This window comes from Gavialis gangeticus, unplaced genomic scaffold, assembly GCF_001723915.1.
Source record: "Gavialis gangeticus isolate Ggan-Ray unplaced genomic scaffold, GavGan_comp1, whole genome shotgun sequence".
NCBI lineage: Eukaryota > Metazoa > Chordata > Crocodylia > Gavialidae > Gavialis > Gavialis gangeticus.
The window spans coordinates 38,195,003-38,215,438 of NW_017729004.1; the positions used below are offsets into that span (position 1 = coordinate 38,195,003).

At 44.2% G+C, this 20,436-nt stretch overlaps 1 protein-coding gene across 3 annotated transcripts in view; it reads right to left on the bottom strand.

Moving 5' to 3' along the window:
* The window catches only part of APBB1IP (amyloid beta precursor protein binding family B member 1 interacting protein), a 128,291-nt gene that overhangs the window by 98,156 nt on the left and 9,699 nt on the right, over nucleotides 1-20,436 (bottom strand). For 2 of the 3 annotated variants that reach the window (XM_019508253.1, XM_019508255.1), the window contains exon 2: nucleotides 9,671-9,763. The gene's annotated coding sequence lies outside the window, so the exon portion shown is untranslated. Of the gene's footprint in view, nucleotides 1-9,670; nucleotides 9,767-20,436 lie in introns of those variants that run through there. The other variant, XM_019508254.1, reaches the window with a different exon arrangement.

Here is a 20,436-nt window from a genome sequence, read left to right on the forward strand (position 1 = left end):
CACACAACATATTCCTCAGATCCTACTGGTACCTTTATATACACTAGTGTTAAATTCTTAGACAAATTCCTGCCTTATCTAAAACATCAGAGAAGGTCTTGTATTCAGCACCAGGGCAATTCTGCAGTTTCAGGCCAAAATAACTAATGGAAATCTGGGGACAGGTACATTGTTAGGTGGAACCTGCTGCTATTGCACTATGGAATATGGCATACTTGTAAGATAATGTGCACTGCTGATGGTGGATAATAGAATGACAAGAAAGGTGGCTCTGTCTGTCTCATTGCAGAAAGTTCATACCCCTCTGGCATGTGGAGTACCCTTCTGATATTCTCTGCTGCTTGTGTGAGGGAGAACAAGGAGATACTTTTTACACCAGCAAAGCCAAAGACAGGACTTTACCCTTAGTTCCAGACAATAAGATTCTGCTGTTAGTGGACATATTTTTTCATGTCACTTTGCCCAAGTCTCTTTCACTGAGCAGATTTAAAATAAAAATATCTACCGGCTTTTTAATCTCCATATTCAACAATTCCAATTGACTGAATCCTTTTAAGACCACTTCTGGTGCTGTCTTGAACTCTGGAGTGTTGGTTCACGTAGAATGACACCAGATTCTGCTTCAGGACATTCTTCATGTCAATAATAAATAAGACTGAGGACAACTGACAGTTTGCTTGCCAGCTTTACAGAACTCTTAAAAATATAGTTGTGAATTCATCTGCTCCTATTTAACATAAATAGGAACACACACAGATCCATACACCAACCCTCATTTAGCTGCCTGCAGGGACTGTTTAGATCTGATTTCATACTAACAGGTTCTGGATTGTATTAACTTCAGAAATTAAAATTGCTGATGCAGTCCATCTGTTCACTGATGGTTAAACACTATCTGACAAGTACCAATGCAGTTGTTATTTGTGGAAATCCATACAGTAAATGTGCTACTTGCTTATGTCATTCAAGTCATAATTAGTATAAAAGCAATACAAATTGGGCCAGGATTAGACAACTCACTTAGCTGCCAGCAGCTATTCCTTAACACCATGAACATTTTACAATGAGCATATATAAAAAAGAGGTTACCCTCTATTTCCTGAGCTTTCAAATCAATTTAAATTTTGGGAGGCAAGGGGAGGATTTTTAAAGAAGCCCAGGTGAGCTAGAACTACTGCATTTACTGAGAACTTGGTTCTTCCCATCAGCTCCAGGTTAGGGGGCAAACCGCCACCACAAAAACAAAGACAGTTTAAAAATAACTCTTTGGAGCTTACATAGCTGTTTCAGACAACTACTCAAATCCAGTGCTCACGCAAACCATGTGAGACAACAGTGATATTTTAAAATATTTTTTCTAAATTATGTGAAAGAATGGTGACAAAAGGAAAACTCAGAATCCCAGAATTAGAAGAACCTCATGGGTCATCTAGCATAAAAGCAGGATGCACTATTCCTATGTTACAGCATAATACTAACTTCTGCCTGAGGTAAATTAAAATTAATATGGATGGGGAAAACAGCTTCATGCCCTAGGGGTAGATGCATGCAATTCTGTTCTTCTGACTAGGGACAGGCATCAAAAAAGCCCGAGCCTGAATTGATTCAATCTTTGCAGGTTAGTCTAACCTGCAGAGATTGAACCAATTTGCAAATGGATAGACATTTACTTTTGATTCAGGAAATGCAGGCACATGCCCAGAGTGGCTCAGGTTAGAAGCTGGGGGGTGCTAAAGCAGCCCTCCCTTCCCTTCCAGAGTGTTGAGCTGAGAGGGGTGTGGCTAGGCCCTGGCAGGATGCTATGATTAGGGAGAGGTTTAAACCTCCAACCTGGCCTGCAGACCCCATCCAGGGTGTGCCTGGAGGGAGAGGGGGAAAGCAGCCCTTGCCAGACTCTCCCCACACCCCTGCTGCTCAAGGGGCAGGAGTGTTGCCAGACCCCAGCTGCCAGCTAGCACTCTGAGGCAAAGGGTTGTGGGTGGGGGCGGATGGGACAGGACTGCTTGTGTGGACTGCATACATCTGTTGATGATACTGAGCTTTTCAATCTCCCAGTCCCTGCTTCTTCTTACTGTCTGCAGCAAACTGACAGGCACTCACATGTTCCATGCATCGCAAACCAGGGTCTTTTCTCACACCCTCAGCAAGCCAGCAGTTAGCAGGGAGTTTATCAGAACACGAAGCTTATCAGCCCATGAAGAAAACAAAGCCTATCACTATTTCAGGCTCTTCATAACCAGCTTTTTGCAAAGCATTTTTAAGGAAGAACAGAGGGACATTACCAGCTGGCCTGTTGATTAGCTCCAAAAAGCCTTAAGCAGACACTATTCTGCCTGCCTGTCCCAGTGAATTGGACACACACACACACAAAAATACCTCTCAGCATTAGCTAACATGAGGGTGGTGTGACCATGACCAGATAACAGCTGAGGTCTGTGCAGTGGGAGGTGGGGAGGAAGGGGGGAATCCCTGCTCGAGCAGAGTGTAGATGCTGCTGACCCTGCAGTCTCAACCTCCTTCTCAGCTAGCCAGAGCTCCAGCTAGGGCAGAAAGGGGCATGGCCAGTTCTGCTCTCTGGAACAGACAGCCCAGCTCAGGGCTGAAAAGCATGCTGGGAAGCTAGGGGACTTAATTTTTACCAGGAAGGGGTTTGGGACAGAAGTTCCATAAACCGGTTTGACCCAAATCAGCTAAGTCTGAAACTACATTCAACCGGGTTTACCTTAAACCAGTCTCAGCCATTTTGACACTGGTTTATCTTCACTGAACTTATGCTCTGTTACAGGTATAAACCAGTTTCTGATCACCACTTAAACCAGTTTATGTGTATCTTCTGTCCATAGCCAAACAGTTGCTCTTTTCTGGGGGTGGATTGTGAGTTTTGCTAAGGGTGTAGAAATGGTACCAGAATTCCCACATCCCTGCAAGGGTTTATAATTCAGATACACCTCTTAATCATTATTCCTCCCTGCTTCTGGGGTAATTTGCTTGTGGCATTTATCAAAAATAGATTAGAACACTTATTGCCTTACCTCAGTTCTGTCCAGGAGTAGGACAGGGAAAGAAGCGCTAAGGCTCTGTCCATTCCCTGCTCCCACCCAGTTCAGAAAAAATAAATAGACACACAGCATCTGCTAACTCTGAGGCATTGTCCAGATAGTGCACCCAGCCTGACTTTGTACTTTGCCTTACTTCTGTGTCCAAACCATATTCAGAGTACAGAATATGCTGCACCAACTCCCAGGATCATGCATTAGGGCATGAAGTTGTGCAATGTTCTTGGGACCAGGCTGTCACCGTTGCAAGGAGCTGGGGCAGAGCCATGATCCGCTGCCTGAGTGCCCCTGCCCGGAGTGTGCAGTCTGCAGGTTGCGGCTCTGCCCTGGACCCACACCAAACTGCCCCCATTGCAAGATCCCAGTGGCTCCACAGCAACCCCCTGCCCTGCTGCATACCCTGCCAGTGCAGTTTGGGCTAGTCTCTACAGCAATCCCAGCCTTGCGCTATCACAGCATAGGTGCGGCTGGGCTCTCCATGGAGACCAGCCCCAGCCATGTGGGCAGGGACCGCTGGGAAATGGAGTTTGGCTGCTGGCCAGATCTGCCATTTTGCCAACCCCTGTCCTAGGCCTTTTCAAGCCTCCTCACCACAAAGCTGCATCTAATAGACAGCAGGGAGTTTCTCTGGCTCAGGGAAATCCACTCTGTGGTTTACATGCTATATCTATGCCAGATATGAGTGGTTTTGAGGAAGAATGTTAAACTGGGCAAGGTGGGATATTGCTGAAGCATGCTGTGCTTCAGTGAGCCTGATGATGTCTCAGCTTCTAGCACAAGTTAATGCAACATGCAGCAACCCTGAAATTGCTATAAGCCAGGGGTCAGCAACATTTCTGGGCGGTGCCAGAAACACCCACAACCTCAACTTGTAAGATGTTGCCGTGGGTGGCAGGGGAACTGCAAGAGGCCCAATCCTTGTTGTGGAAGCACAGCTCTGGCCCCTTTCCTGCTGTTCACCCCAAGATGCACATGCACCTGCTGCCAGTGATGAGCTGGGCCCAGCGGGGCTACACAGATCCCAGGGCAGTGGCTTACAGCCTCCTGGCTGCCTGCCACAGCTGGGCCAGGCTCGGCAGGTCCCTGCCACCCACCACAGAGCCTGGGCTACTTGCAGCAGATTGCAGGGAGGCTGCAAGCAGCTTCATCAAGGTCTGCAGAGGCCCAACCTGGCTCATTGCCAGAGTCAGGTGTGTGCACGGCTCAACAGTCCCTATGGAACATGTGCCTTGTAGAATAAATTTGGACTTATAGCAGTCCAGAGACAGTGGTACTAAACTCTCTGCTAAATTTGAGCTGGACAGAGTGTTCTGCTGCCGATTAGTCTACAGGACGGTTAATGTTCCAAGATGCCTCCCACAGGTTAGTGGGTGCTAACCAGAAAAGAAAAAATGACTAGAATTTTCATCTAAAAAAGGTGGCATACACTAATACTGTCCACCAAGCTATAAAAACATTTCCACTTCCCAAATAAAACAGTTTTCAGTATCTCCATAAATTCTTTTCAATTTTATTCATAGCAGTCACTGCAGATGCCTTCATGATTAGTGATAATATTTTTATTAGCAGGCTAAAAATAGGAAACAACATTCACTATCAGTGTTTCTGTGTTGCCAGATGTAGACACGTGTAGGTCAGAAAAATAAAAAATATTTTAAAAAAGTTTTACAATCAAACTGGCTTTACAAACAACTCTTATATTAGTAAGATGCACACAAAATGCATCTGCAGATTTGAATTTTCTAGGTTTGACACATCCGTAGCGTGAGCCACAGAAAAGAAGCAGGTCTGGAGCAAAGAGCCAACAAAAAAAAATAATTTTAAAAATGGCAAGGTCAAAAATAGGGCAGAGTCTAAGGGAGAGGAAAGTAAGCTTAATAAGAGGGCAGAATTCTGTCCGTGGAGTTGCAGACTGAAAAGGAAAGAAAGGCACAAAGAAAGTAGTGCAGGGACTTCAAAATGTATCATTGTTATGAAAGCATTCAAAAGCTCATCTAATTCTGTCTCAGCTAAGCAACTGGCCCAATAAAAGATATCATTCAAATAACTCCTTTCCCCTCTTATTATTATGAAACATCTGTGTACCAGTAAGTTCAAGAGTATATGACTAGGGCACCTTTGCGGTTTCAGAGGGGTCTTTCTCGACCAGAATTCCTCACAGGCATGCTTTTATGCTTGCTGCATGAGCATTGAAAAGAGTTACTCTCCATAAACTGCTGGCATGCTGGCCTACATAAAGGGACCATCACTGTCTCTCTTCTTTTTGGTACCTAGCAACCATGGGGCAGATGCTAAACTAGTGTAAGAGATATCATAACTCTGTTGACATAAATGGACCATGAGTATTCAAAGCAACTGAAAAATCTCTCTCAACTTCCTGGTAACAAGCAAAACTACACTTCCTCATCAGAAAATGCTTCTGAACCTCAAATTCTACATGCACCCAAGGGCTGGCCACAATATGACACACAGTTTCATGTTTCAATGGCAGTCATGCAGTAAATGTGGAATACCGGTGCATGCACCTGCCAGATAGATCTATTAGGATTTTCACCCTGAAATCTTTGCTGATATTGTGAATTCTAAGAGTGATTAAAACATATTCTAAGTGCAATCAAATAAATTTATGAAGCTCACAGAGAGAATGAAACTGAGAAGTTTGCATCTGCAAGAATTAAGGAAGTAAATTTCATGATTTGCATGTTGTATCTGCACAAATAATAGCTTCTATAAATGAGATACATCACCTAGATAATTTTTACAAACTGGGTATAAATTAGCGGTTACTAGTAAAATAAAATTCACCTTACTTCTTCCAATGGAGTAGGAGGTAATAACTAATATGAAATCAGAAATGGCTACATTGCAACATGCTTTGAAAACCCATGTAGGGTGCCACATTAAACAGGTCCAGTACTGTAATGCAGAATGCTTCTTGAGCTTTGGCAAAGCTAACCTACTTTTCTTTAAAGAATACCTAACAGGAAGAAGTGGTCTACCAGCCATGTCATATGACCTAAAATGTTTCTGCATAAACCAGGAAACAATACCAAACAGGAAACACTAACTTCTCAAGCAAAATTACTGACTAGTGCTTTTGCTAGTCTCAGCTGAGTTGATGGAAGTTAATTTAGAAGGCTATAAACAAAGAGGAAGTATAAATGACAAGTGGGGTGAAGGGATCTGACAGAGTGCTCTGAGGAAGTCTGAAGACCAGTTGTATTTAAGCTTATCTAGTCATCTGGAAAAACAGTTACAAAAGCAGCATGTTAATTAAATGCAGAATATTAACTCTTGACAAGAGTAATCTGAAATATACTCACTGGAATGGAGGCACTGTATTTGGAAAGCAGAAATGCCAAAACTATACATAGGAGCAAGAACTGATGGCAGATTGAGTAGGAGTTCATGGTACAATGTAGTGGCAGAAATGCCAAGACAAATTTCTGTGCTGAGAGGTAAGTCTCTGTTGGCGGTACTGAGCCAAATAGCTAATGTAATAAAAGCCTTAGTGTGTCTGTCCATAATGCTTTACTTGCACTCTGATTGGCTGTCTCGGCAGCCAATCACAATGCTGACTGAAACAACCAGTCAGAGTGCTCCAAGAGCGTTCTGGCCAGGAGGTGGCAGCAGCACAAGGTGCTGGCCGAGGGGCAAGCTTCTCCCACCTCCCCTGCTCTTGGGAGGTGGTGGTGGCACAGGGTGGTAGACGGCGGTGATCCATCCTCCCTCCCCCCGCCCCGTCATTCTTGACAGACAATTGGCTAGTAACAAAATAATATCCTAAAAACAGGGTTAAGGAAAGATCAAAGGAATATACCTGATCCTCCAGTACACACAACTCTTCTTGGGTTATGTCTTTGTATTATGAGTAAGTGTAAGAAAAGGCCGCAGCATGAATGGCGCATACCCCAGCAGCTGCGGGAGGGCACAGCTGTGCACCAGTGGCTGTGGGAGCACGGCGGTGGTGGTGGAAGCACAGCGGTAGCGAGCTCCTGCAGACACCGCTGGCACTGTTGGCAGTGGGGGCAAGGTGGCGAGCTCCGACCACGGGTTGGTGACCTCCCGCAGGCACCCACAGCAAGGGGTGATCAGGGACGATCCGCAAATGCCACCGATGTCTTTTTCCAGTGGGTGCACCGCCACGTGCACCCCCTATGCATCGTCCCTGGACCAGAGGAATAGGTCCATAAGTAGTAAATATGGGCTCTTCAGATAACAACTAATGGGATTTTAATAATGTACAGGCATTCAAAGTGCATAAAATAAAGAGAGGAGAGAAATGGTATGGGTAATCCAAGGGTGTATTATGGAAGGAGTAATTGGATGGATTTTAGCAAAGGGAAGTGCAGGCTATTCATTTATTTTCATAGCATTGGACTAGATCACAATATCAAATCTGCCCATGGGGCATCAGCCCAGTTTTGCCACTGACAGTGCCACCAGGCCTGCCTTCCCTGGCAGGGTGACGTTTTAGGTTGTGCCCAGGACCAGAAGCCTCCAAGTCATTCCCTTAGCTCCTGCCCTTACCTCCAGGATGTTGCAAGCCTCAGCTCAGCCAGGTGATGTTGCTCCCTCAGCTGCAAACAACACACTGCAGGCTCTGCCTGGCTGACCTTAGTTTTAAAATGGCCCCTACCTCGCTACAGTGCATCACTATGGTGACGTACCTGCTAAAAATAACTCTGCACTGCTGGGACGGTGCAGTAATGGTTGTTACTGCGCTGTCAATTAGTAGTTCCTAAAGCAAGTACTAAATGATGGAGCAGTAACAGCTGCGCCATAAGGGGCATGTGTAGATGCATCTTGTGGGGCACTTCAGAGGATCCTAACAGTGGTTTAGTAGATATATGTCTAGAAAGCCCTGTGGGTCAAAATCTGATTTATCTTACAGGTCTAGGTTCACAAGGTTTATTGTCAGTTTTCTATGGAGTCAAGATCTCAAGAACAAAAGCTCCATGATGATGTGAATTTTATTCATACAAGGGCAGCTGTAACACAATTACATCCCACTTGAGGAAGCTAATGTTTTAGAGTGAAGATGCCAATATTTCAGTGGATAATATCTTAACTCTAAAATATAAACCTCTTCAAGTGGGATGTAATCAGGTCACTGCTTTCCTTTCCTAGGAATAATTCATTAAAGTTAAGGCCTTGCTGAATGCTGCCCTTATTGTACAACTTCTACTGTACCAACCTTTAAGACCATGGGTTCTTAACCTGGACATTCAAACCAGGTCTAGGGAAAGGGGAATCACAACCGTCCTTCTTATTCTTTATGCTTAACCTTTTTCTGTACTAATTGAGTCAGAGTCTGCAAAAGATTCTAGCCACTGCACTAGATCAACAAGAATACTGACTTCCAACATTTCTTTTTCATTAATATTTGTATTTATTTATTTGATTTACATTTCACCCTTCCCAAAAAAGGCTCAGGACAGCTTACAAAAAAATAAAGTTTTAAAATAAGAAAGTATAAAAAGACAAACTCCTCCACAAATGCCCCCAAATTCAGAAGTAATTCCCTCCACCCTACCCACTGCCAGCCTCTGACCTAGAAGCTGAATGGTATTCTCCAAGACAAAAGCTTGCACACACAATTAATGCTGAAAATAGTTTATTATTTATATCTCTAGGCATAGGCTCATTTGGTGCCCTGAGACATTTTGTTAGCCACAGCTGAAAGTCATCTGGTATGTTTATCTGAGTATGGGTGGGGCTGGGTGCAGCGCTTCGTATCCCTGTTCATAACAGAATAGAGGCTATGTGGTAACACATGAACAACAGCTTCAGGAGGACTGAAGTACAATAGTAATATGTGCTCTATGCAGGACAGTTTAGGAATAAAACACCTGCAGTTACTCAACTTTAAATTACAATGACGTGTTAAAACAATAATGTGAAACAATCTTTATCTTGCAGATTTGTAGCACTAAAGCTTCCCTGAGTGGCCATCCTACATAAAACACTTGACAATGGTTCATCCTTTTGGCACTGATAAGGTCAATATGTGTTTGTAGTTTATTGTTCCAGAACATATTTGCAGCACAATTCTCTACATGAATTATAGGGGCAACTCTTACTAAAGTTGTCTTATAAACTTGTGTCACACCAATACTTAGTATGACCACGGCAAGCCAGAAGGTACGACTAACAATCAAGCCTACATCTGGTTTGCTACTGTCCACTCCAGAACTGTGCATCTGGAAATAAGTGCAAACTCTTTTTGATAAGGGTATCAGAAACATTCATAATTCTACTTCTGGTGCACAGAAACCTTTTCTTTCAGCATTTAAAGGTCCTTTTTCTTTTCAATGTGTAGAAAATGTGCACTCAAGTCATACATATTGAAGTAATGCATATATGGAGCAAGTAGTTCATGTGGGAAGAGAATGAATGCATGGGAGTTAAGTTTAAGAGAAGTTTTTTATCAGTTCAAAGGGAGAAAATTGAATATACCTAGAAATCACCCTGATACATTTTAATAACAATGCTGCTTATATTTCACTTTGTTGTTTTGCTGTGTGCTATTAGTAATTATTTAAGCAGAGTGGGGCTTCTTATACATGACAATACTAGTGGAGGACAAATTTTCAAAAAATATTTGCACGTACCTTGGAATTGAATTTTCCTGTACTCAGGACAAAGATGACTTTCCTGTGGGTTTCTTCAGCACCCGGCACAATCCTGACTGTGTCTCCTGGGTTCTGCTGACACATTAATATGAAATAAGTTTAGCCTCTGACATTCTCCTTCATTCCCTCCTTAGCCCCCAAATACATAAGAACCTTTTTACCTCCTCACCTTTCAGCTTAACTAAATATTGTCTTCGCTACTGTGGCTATAGGCCATTCTCTCTGAAACTGAAGACAGGTTAACAGGGGAGTGTCAGGGAGAAGTCTCAGATCATCCTGTACTTGGAGTTAAAGGGATGCAGTGAGTTGTATAATTGGACTGCTTGTTTGTATCACTGCAAGGGTCCTGTGGTCACTATTGTCCTTGATCAGTCCTGGAGTTTAGGGTCTCTTAGGTTTGTCTCCACTGAAGACAAAACCTGCGATTGCATGTGCAAGCATATCACTGCTAGCTTGAATCTATAATTGGCTTGGGTAACAACGGCAGTGGAGACAGAGCAGCACAGGCTATACAAGTCCAGCAGGGCCCTGACTGCTTACTTGTTCAGCTGCTAGTCCAGTGCCAAGTAATAAGAGTAATACTCAGGAGGACTGAACTGTGGATCCTGTGCTTGGAGGTAAAGGATCATGTAAGACTAGAGTAGTCTCAGAACCTCAGTCAAGAAAGACTCATGGGAATTAGTGACCCCCCTGAACAGTTCTCTACAGTTGCATATCAGAAAAGTGACCTGAAAAGGGAGTGAGCAAAAAGGTTGTGATCATAAGACAGGAAATGGCCAGTAAGGTGGCTTGACTAGTGATAGCACTGTAGGGAGTAGTGCTGGGAGAGGAATGCAATAGAATAGTGAACAGAAATACCTCCTTGGGGTCTCAGATGTGAGCAGAGAAGCCTAGATAGAGGCAACAGTGTCTGTCTGCTCACCAACTCTAGGTGGCAAAGCAGCCCTGTACAGAAGGCCAGAAGGACAAGTATGCTGGTGAGGTATTATTTGAGCCTGGGAAAAACCTGGATCTATTTTTGTTGTTCAGGGCTCTGCTTTGGAACCACATGTTGACTCCTGAAGGGGAAGAATTTCTATGTAGCTGGAGAGCTGCGTCACATGAAAGCACCTAAATTAGTTAGTGAAAAGATAAAATAAAAGCACCAGGCACCTGAAGGGCAGAGCTACAGGAGAGGATATGCCTGTAGATCCCCTTTCATTTAGGTCTTTCTGTCTGGGACCAGATTTAATCAGGCCTTAGTCTCAGAGTACCACAGATTTTGTGTAGCTAACCATCTGAGCCCTGTTATTACAAAATTATCTGTCTTACACAAAAAATATACCCTCAAGAGGTGAGCAAGAAGAGACACTGTGATGTTTTCATAGTATTTTACACCAGCTCTGCACAGGTATAAATGACAAGAAAAGGTGCAAGACCCCAGAGAATCAGGCTCTGACTGGTTCACTGTTTTTATCTGATGGAATCTCAAATGGCAAAGTATTAGCAGAAGTCAGTGATTACTTGGTGATATTTAATATCTTCCTGTGCTTTCCCCACTGTTTAAAGATGCTTTGCCATTTGGTGACTCATAAAAGTTGCTGTTTTACTACTTATTTTCCCTCCATGTTCCTATCCATTAGTGACTCTTCCTTCCACTGCTTAGTGTTGTCTGATGCTGAAATCATATTAGTGTATTGAACCAAACCTGTGTTGCCAGAGAGAAACAACTGAAAACAGTTTAAAAGGCATCAAATTCTGGCAATTTTGAAAAAAGCACTGTCCAGATAGTAGAGAGAGAGAGAAAAGAGAAGTCTACACTTGTTTGAAAGAGAAGGAAAGAATGTAGGTAGAAAGAATAATGAAAAGCTAGAAGAGAACTGAGGGAAAGGACTGTAATAAAATGCTGAGCATGGGGTGAAGTGGAAAAATAGCATAAACTATGGAAGAGAGAAGAAGAGGAAAAAGCTATAGTTCAAAATAGTTAAATATAGTTATTGCTGTCTAAATCTGACTGATGGGTCACCTAATCTGGTATCCTGCCTTCAGTAATAATCAGCACCAGACGCTATTAGAGGTAAGTACAAGAAATCTCATAAGGGACAATTATGGAATAGCTTGCCTATAAAGATAATTTCTTCATAATCCCAGGTAGTTAAGTAGCCAGCATACAGCAAAAATCACTATCCTCTCTTATTATCATTAAAAAGGTCTGACAAGGGAGACAAACTTTGAAAACAGACAGTGAAAAATGGAAGAAAACACACCAAGATATAATGGAGAATGACTCAAAAACAGGAGAGAAAAGGAGAGAACAAATCCAAACAACCCTAAGTAAGTAAATGTGGGTTTCTTCTGCAGAGTGCAATTCCAGTGTTAAAATAAAATGAAGCAAATAAATGATCCAATATGTGCATGGTTATTTGATAGATATTTTCAACTTATGAACATGCATAAAAATCACAGTGAGTGATGTGAGAATTAATATTGCGGGTCCTGCTACTAGACCTGGCTAGTGGAGTTGGGTAAAATTTCAAGCAGTGTACTAACTTTCCTCTAGACTGGCTATCCCCTTGTCTAGGAAAATGAGACAGTGTATGGTGCGTGAAGTATAGGATCCCGGGAGAATTCCGTAAAGGAGCTGCATTGCTCATGGGAGTCTGTGCATCACCAGCCACAGTGGTCATAGGATCCTAGGAAAGTAGGGCTTGAAGGAACCTCACAAGCTCCACTACTCCAGGCCCCTGCTCATAGTAGGATCATCCCTGACTAAACCATCCCAGCCAAGTGTCTATCTAACCCGCTTTTAAAAGTTTCCAAGGATAGAGTCATAGTCATAGAGACATAGAGAAGTGGGGCTGGAAAGGACCTCCAGAGGTCATCTAATCCAATCTCCTGCCTGAGGCAGGATCGTCCATATCCAAAGCATCACATACAAACATAATTTAAGCTTTACGTAAGACTACCATCAACCTTGACACAACAAAGACTACACTCTAACCTGCCACAGGTAAAGCAGAAGAACCATGGCAACCAATATCCTGCTTCTATAAAATGTTGTCAATATACGCTCAAAAAGTCCTGGGCAGAGGGCAGCTCTCCCTGTTACTGAAGAAGGCAACCCCCCCGGCACAGTCCCCACCAAACCGACCACGGGGTAAAATTCCTTCCTGACCCCAGATGTGGAGATTAGTCTGACCCTGAGTGGAGGCATAAGACCCTCCAACCAGACACCATCAGTTTTGTTCTCAGCAGGAGCATTGGCACACCCCAGATGAGGTCCCCAATCTTGGCTGTAGCCAACACCCAATGACTCTGGAAAGCAGGGCTGTCCCTAGGGGGGGCAAATCGGGGCGACTGCCCTGGGCCCTGCGCTTTGGGGGGCCCCACGGAGCTAGGCAGAGTGGCCATGGTGACTCTGCACCTCTGCTGTCGGCTTTGCGTCTGGCCACTTGCTCCCCCTCCACAGGCGGCAGCGGCTTCTTCACATCCAGGGCACGCAGGGGTGGGACCCCACATGATCTCATTTGCCCAGGGCCCTGCACCCTGCTCGGGTTGTCTCTGCTGTTAAGGCTTAAAAATACCCTGACACATATAGCAGAAAAAGTGTGTGTGTGGAGCAGGGGGGGAAGGGGGAGTGTCGTAGTGCACTTAGGTGCCCTGCTCCTTTGACAAGTGGAAACTACGAGGGAAAGAGCCCTAGCAGTGAGTGGGGAGCCCCAGCTGTTGGTTACCAGGGCAGCCAGAGTGAGCTATTAGCCCACACATGCCAGCGGTCAGCTGACCGGAAGGGGTAGGGTCTGGCTCGCATATAAACCCTAGGGCTGAGGCCAGGATGGCATTTCCCTGCCAGCAGCCAAGGGGGAAGGAGCTCTTCTAGAGCAAGTAAGAGGGGAGAGGCATGACTGCAGGAGCAGCTTCTGACACTGTTGAGGGACAGCGTATTCCCTGGTATGGCCTGAATGATGTTATAGCTGGGTGGCTTGAATTTATGTTATAGCCCAGGGGCTTGTGTTTTGTTTGCTATTTAAGACCGGCGGCTTGGGTGAGGCTATTGGGGGATGGAGGAGGCCTCACAGGGGACCCATGGCAGCGTGGGGACCCATGGCAGCGTGGGGACCCCAGCGCTAGTGAGGGCACAGCATTGGGGGTGCATGGACCCCAGCGCCAGTGAGGGCGCAGTGTGAGACAGGGCAGCAGAGAGCCCAGGGAAGACCAGGGGGCCATACTGTAACAAGGCCCAGACTGAACAACGTCAGTTCCATCTGCAAGGCTTGAGGCATGGTAAAGGGGTGGCTGGAACCACACACAGCCCATAAGGCTAGAGTTCCCCAAAACACCTACAGCAGAATGGGACCCACAAGGGGTCCAGGAGCCCACGGGGTCAGAGAGTACAGCCAAACTGTGTCCAAGAGGACTTAAAGGCAGCCTCCCTATTATATATTTTACTAACAGAGACGTGGTGGGTGGGAATCAAGGGTGCCCTTTGGGCCAACTTGGCATGGGAAGGGGGCCTTGGGGAGATACAGCCCTTCTCCAGGACCCTGCACCGTGACACGGAGAAACCAGCAAAGCCCAGAAGAGTGGAAAATGCCCATGCTAGAAAACAGTCATAGCTACACCTAGATCATCCCTGTCCAGGTACTGTCCAACTTCTTCTTGAACACCTCCAGTGATGAAGAGTCCACAACTTCCTAAGCAGTCTATTCCACTGACGCACTGTTCTAAGAATGAAGAAGTTTTTCCAGATATCTAATCTAAATTTACTTTGCAGCAGCTTCAAGCCACTTGTCTGTGTTCTCCTCTCTGCAGCAAGAGAGAAAAGGTGTTTTCCTCCTTCTTTATGGTAGCCATTCAAGTATTTGAAGATTACTATCATGTTCCTCCTTAAGCACCTTTTTGGCAAGCTGAACATGCACACTCCTTCAGTCTCTCCTTGTATAACTTGCTTTCCAAGTCTTTGATAATCTTTGTTGCCTGCCTCTGGAGCCTCTCTAACTTTTCCACTTCCTTTTAAACATATGGATCCCAGAACTGCACACCTTACTACTGATGAGGCCTAAACATTGCTGAGTAGAGAGGCACTATCACCTCCCGGGTCTTGCGCTTAATGCTTCTATTGATACATCCCAAAACCGCATTTGCTTCTTGTGTGGCTGCATCACACTGCAGACTCGTATTAAAATATAATCTACCAAGATTCCCAAGTCCTTGTCCATACAGCTGCCATCCAGCCAGGTGTCACCCATTTTATATTTGTATTTTAGAGGTTCCACAACTTCTCTAGGTAGCCTGTTCCAATGCCTGACCTCTTGCATAAATCAGAAAGTTTCTTCTAATCTCCAGCCAAATTTCCCCTGCTGCAGATAGAGGCCATTGCTCCTAGTCTTATCCCCTACAGCCGAAGAGAAAAGCCCATCTCCATCCTTTCTATAATCACCCTTCAGGTATTTGAAGACTTATAAAATCATCCCTCAGTCTTCTCTTCTCCAGGCTAAACAGCCGTAGTTCTTTCAGCCTTTTCTCACAAGTCTTGTCTCCCTAACACTCAGGGCAAAAAAACTCCCTAACTGTTTTTGTTGCTCTGTGCTGAACTCTTTACAAACTGTCCACTTCCTCCTTGAAGTGTGGGACCCAAAACTGGATGCACTACACTAGGTGAAGCCTCACCAGTGCTAAATCGAAAGGAAGAATCATTTACCTTGATTTGCAAGTGACACTCCTGCTAAACCAACCCAGGATGCTGTTGGCTTTTTTTGGAACAAGAGCACACTGTTGGGTCACACTGAGCTTGTGGTCCACTATAACCCCCCGGTCTTTCTCTGCGGTACTACAACCTAGTTGGTCATTCCCCAGTCTGTATTTGTGCATACAGTTATTCTGTCCTAAGAGTAGGATTTCACACTTGTCTGTGTTGAATCTCATCTGATTGGAGGACCATTTCTTCAGTCTATCCAGGTCATTCTGGATCCTACTCGATTTGACATTGTCTGCAAATCTGTTAAATGTGAACTCAATCCCATCATCCAAATCATTAATGAAGATGCTGAACAATACCAGACCCAGAACAGACTCCTGGGGAATCCCACTTGATACCTCCTCCCAACTAGACAGTGGGCGTGTCTACACATGCAGCGGTTCTTAAACCAGCATCTACACGTATAGGCATTACAGTGCAGTCTGCACAAACAGAGCTGCTGCACAGTAAGGCATCTACTGGTGCTTGACTGTGCAGTAACTGCTCAGGAGTAAACTTGCTACCTGCATCATGCAGTCGACATAAGTTGCCATAGTTATTGTGCAGTATGGGTGCGCATGTGTAGACACATGCCCATACTGTGCAGTAGTTTTTGGTTACTGCACAGTAACTTAAGTATAGATGTGCCCAGCCAGTCATTGAGAACTACTCAGTTGGCATGTCTACACGTACTATTAATTAGCAGAAAGCTTACTGCATAGTAAAATACTATGCAGTAAGTGTTCCTGGAAGCACATCTATACATGCTCCCTATTGGGATAAGATTTGTTCTCAATAGGAGCAGACTCGTCCTGCCCTACTCTGCCCCCCTGCAGCATCCAGGGGGAGCTCTAGGTTTCCCCATGTGCTACTCCATGGGCCGGCATGAGGCACAGGGCCAGGAGAGCTCTGCCAGCTGTAGTGGCTGCTGTCTTCTGACCCTATGCACAGCAGGAGGGAATTTTGATTTATACCAACCAGGAGACAGGTGCCCTGCAGAGGATAGAGCTCTCCTGGCCCCATACCCATAAAGACACAGCTGCCAGCAAGCCCCCACCTGGACAGGGAAGCCCTGTCCAACATGGGGCTTGCTGGGAGCTGTCTCAGATGTGGGGCAGCTGCCAGTGAGCCTCCTGCCAGGCAGGAGGCATTGGGCTCGCTGGCAGCTGCCTTGCTTGGCATAGAGCTGGCTGCTCTGGGGATAGAGCTGCTTGGCATAGAGCTAGCTGCACTGTTCTCTCCTCAACTACAGAGCCTGTCACTTTATCACAGAAGCCAATCAGGTTGGTCAGGCATGACCTGCTCTTGGTGAATCCATGCTGACTGTTCCTGATCACTTTGTTCTCCTCTAGGTGCTTCACAATGGATTCCTTGAGGACTGCTCCATGATCTTTCCAGCTATAGGGGTCAAGCTGCCCAGTCTATTATTCCCTGGAACCCCCTTCTTCAAGACGGGTCCTTTTCCTGCCATAGATTCATAGAAAATTAGGGTTGGAAGGGACCTCAGGTTGTCATCTAGTCCAACCCCTTGCTCAGAGCAGGACCATCCCCAATTATATCATCCCAGCCAAGGCTTTGTCTACCTGGGTCTTAAAAACCTCCAAGGATGGAGATTCTACAACCTTTCTAAGTAGCTTGGTCCAATGCTTTACTACCAGTCATCCAGGATCTCATTCAATGTCTGAGTTCTCAAAAAGGATAGTCAATATCTTGAAAATTACTTCAGCCAATTCTTTCAGTACCCTCAAGTGCATCCTATCTGGCCCTGTTCATTTTTTTTTTTTTTTTTTTTAAAGCTTCACGAAGCTAGATGTAATCCCTAGCCTGTTCAGCCATTACTGTAGGCTATTTGTCTTTTTCTCAATCTCTGCTGACAACTTCTCAGCTGGTAGTTGCCCCTATTTGTAAAAACTGACACAAAAGAGGCATTAAATACTTCATCCTTTTCTGCATCGTCTGTGACTAGATTGCCTTCTGCATTCCTTAAGGGACCAATGGAATCTTTGATCTTCTTCTCACTCTTGACATGCAGACCATGGTCACTGCAAAGCCAAGCCAAAATCTGGGTGGAAGCCTTAGTAGTCTAGGGCTGTGCCTGTACAGTGATTGCACAGGTACAGGCAGAGGAAAAGCTAGGTGTGGCAGCGGCTTTGGTATTGCTGTTTTCCAGCCATCCTTTTGATTTTCCTGCTATCTCCTCTTTCCTCTTCTGCTGCTATGTCCTGGAAAAATTCCCTCTTTCTCTTTTACCTGCTTGCGCTCAGAAGGCTTACAGAGCAAGAAAATGGCTAGGGAAACTCCATAGCCAACTCCCTGTTCAAACTCCTCTGTTCTTGGGTCCTGTGTTGCTAGTTCCTGTGCCTTAGTGATCTTGTATCTGCATTGCTGTGTCTGGTTTTCAGCTAACACCTTTTACAGAGCTGTTAACCTCTCTGGGGCTAGGCAAAAGAATGCTGTGACTTTTTTTTTTTAGGTCGGTCAGTCTTTTTTTCATGATGATGATGGTGGAGGCAGAGGAGTTGTTGGCGTTTTGTTTTGTTTTTTTAATTCCACAAGGGAATATAACTGCAATACTATCCGCCTTCTCCCCCACCCCTCTTTCCCTTACCAAATAGGAGTGGAATGGTTGCTCTGGTAAGAGTCAACCCTTATGTGGTAGGGGAAAGGGTTTTTAAAAGTTGCAAACAGCTTTAGCAGAGTCAATTTTTGTATAAAGACATGATACACACCACTGAACTAGGGACTAAAATGGCATGACTTTGGTGCTGCATCTATATTTACAAATGACCTGTTCTAGAACCATTGACTCACTTGCACAAGCTATGTATGTGCTATATCATCAGGATGACTGGCTTTCTTGCAGCAAAATAATCAGCAAGCTATGAAACTAAACTGAAACTGCTGCAATGATGGGTGTGTATTTTAGCTCATATTTGTGAAACACTCCCTCAGTTGCTTAAAAGGATGTTTTTATCTCCAGTGTTAGTCCTTCTGAGCTATGTGAGTTCCAGGTTTCCCTGTGCAAAACTTTTCAACATGTCCATTTCTTTCTGAAAATGATGTTATTTGATTCTCACCTCAAGTGGAAAATGTTATTTAATTTTAGCTTCCAATCAAACTGCTTATAGAAAATGTCATTTGACTGGTGTTTCTGATGCAACCATATTGTTTCTACCATTCAGTATTCTGAGAATTCTGTCAAAAATAGAGTGCTAATAACTTAAAAAAAATCTTTCAAGATCAGTCTGCTTTCCAGACAAACGTGCAGTGTCTAACCACTAAGAAAACACCCTATCAATACTTCTAGGATTAACTGGTTTAACAGACACTGTCCTAGCATTCACCATTCATGTTCATACTTTAAACTCCACCAAGTGCACATCCCTTTGTACCCCATATACTCACAAGAGTACCCTGCCTTCCTAAAGTATTTCCATACTGGAAATGTCTAGTATATATGGCTATACACCCTGTGTATATTCTTTGATCTCTCTCCTCCTTACCCATCTTTTCCTATACACCCTTCACCCTAGAGTCCTCCAGTTAATTCTCTTTAAGGATTAAGAAAGGCAGTCAAGAAGAAAAAAAAAATGCAAGTACCCACAAAGTGTTTTTCTGTACCACCCAAGGAAGTGTATAATCTAATCAGTCATGGACTCTCTACTGGTGTAGACCACTACTGTCTATTATCTTTCTATAAGTGAATCCTATCTCATCATGATTGCTTGCTACTGAAAGCAATTCAAGGGAGGGGCTATAAAAACACTCTGAATACCTTTGTCTTATACACAGCTGTTAAATAATTACCTGCCTGTCCACTTTTTAAATCAGATAGTGTAGGAGGTTCAAAATGTTAATATAAATACACTGAGCCTTGGCCTATATCTAGCTTAAACAAGCACAATGGCAGAAAGTCTGCCAGGACTGTGCAAAGTAGCCCCAACTTCTCCATGAGAGCGACTCATAGGGGTTGTTCTTCCTGGGCCAGAAAAATGAGGATACATCTGATAAAAGAATAAAAGTCTCTGGCTACTGGGAATGCATATGGTTAAGGTATGGGAATTTCCGAGTTAAAAAGGTATTTTTGAAAAAACTTTGCTTAGCTAACAGAAGTCTATACAAGATTTTTGTGTTTTTAAAAAATGTTACATCTGATAGGTGCTTGCATGAGAGCACCGGAGTCTGTTATTCAGAGGTCTGATACAACAGATGAAGTACCAAGGCAAATTTCACACTGCGCTGCTAATGAGCTCCAACTACACCCCAGATGGAATAACTTTAATAGGTGAAATAGTAGGTCTCCATATCCAGCCATGTGTCAGTCATTACCCTATGGGGACTAACGTTTTTGCAGCATGGGCTGTTGGAAAGCATAAAATGACTTCACAAAAGGTCACAGAACTGTTGCCTGATGAGTAAGCCTTTACTTACTACCAGCATGAGCTCAGTTGTCACATGTACTCTAGAAGTCTGAGCATCTATACAATATTGCACCAGTCTCTTATCCTGCCTCTGGTATCTATAAATAAAGGTATTTATGTGCTTCGAGGGCTTCTTCTCCTACTTCCTCTCCCTTTTTTATATTCTCTGCACTGGCAGTTTACTAGTCAGACCTAAGTGTACACACCTTCATTGTTGCTCTCTAGTCTCTCCCTGCCAGGCAGAGGATGATAACATTTTCACTTAGATTCCAGTCTATGGTTGGATTATCTGAAGACAACTGAGCTGTAAGTCATGCAATTAACCCATGGACTGCCCACCAGCAATAATGGATGTGGGGGGAAGTATCTAGTACTGACACTGTTCCTTACTGTAATTTTATTTTCTGTGCTATGTCCATTGCTTTAGAAATAACAGCCATGAGAACATGACCAAATTCAAAGCATGAGAGTAAGATCATGCTGGTTGTAAAACCCTAGGGAAAAGCATCCTCATGTGTTAAAGTTTCTAAACAGTAACTGATAGAACATTTTGGTTGAAAATATTCTGATTCTTAGCACCCAGCAATCCTCTCTCTTTTGAGGCACAT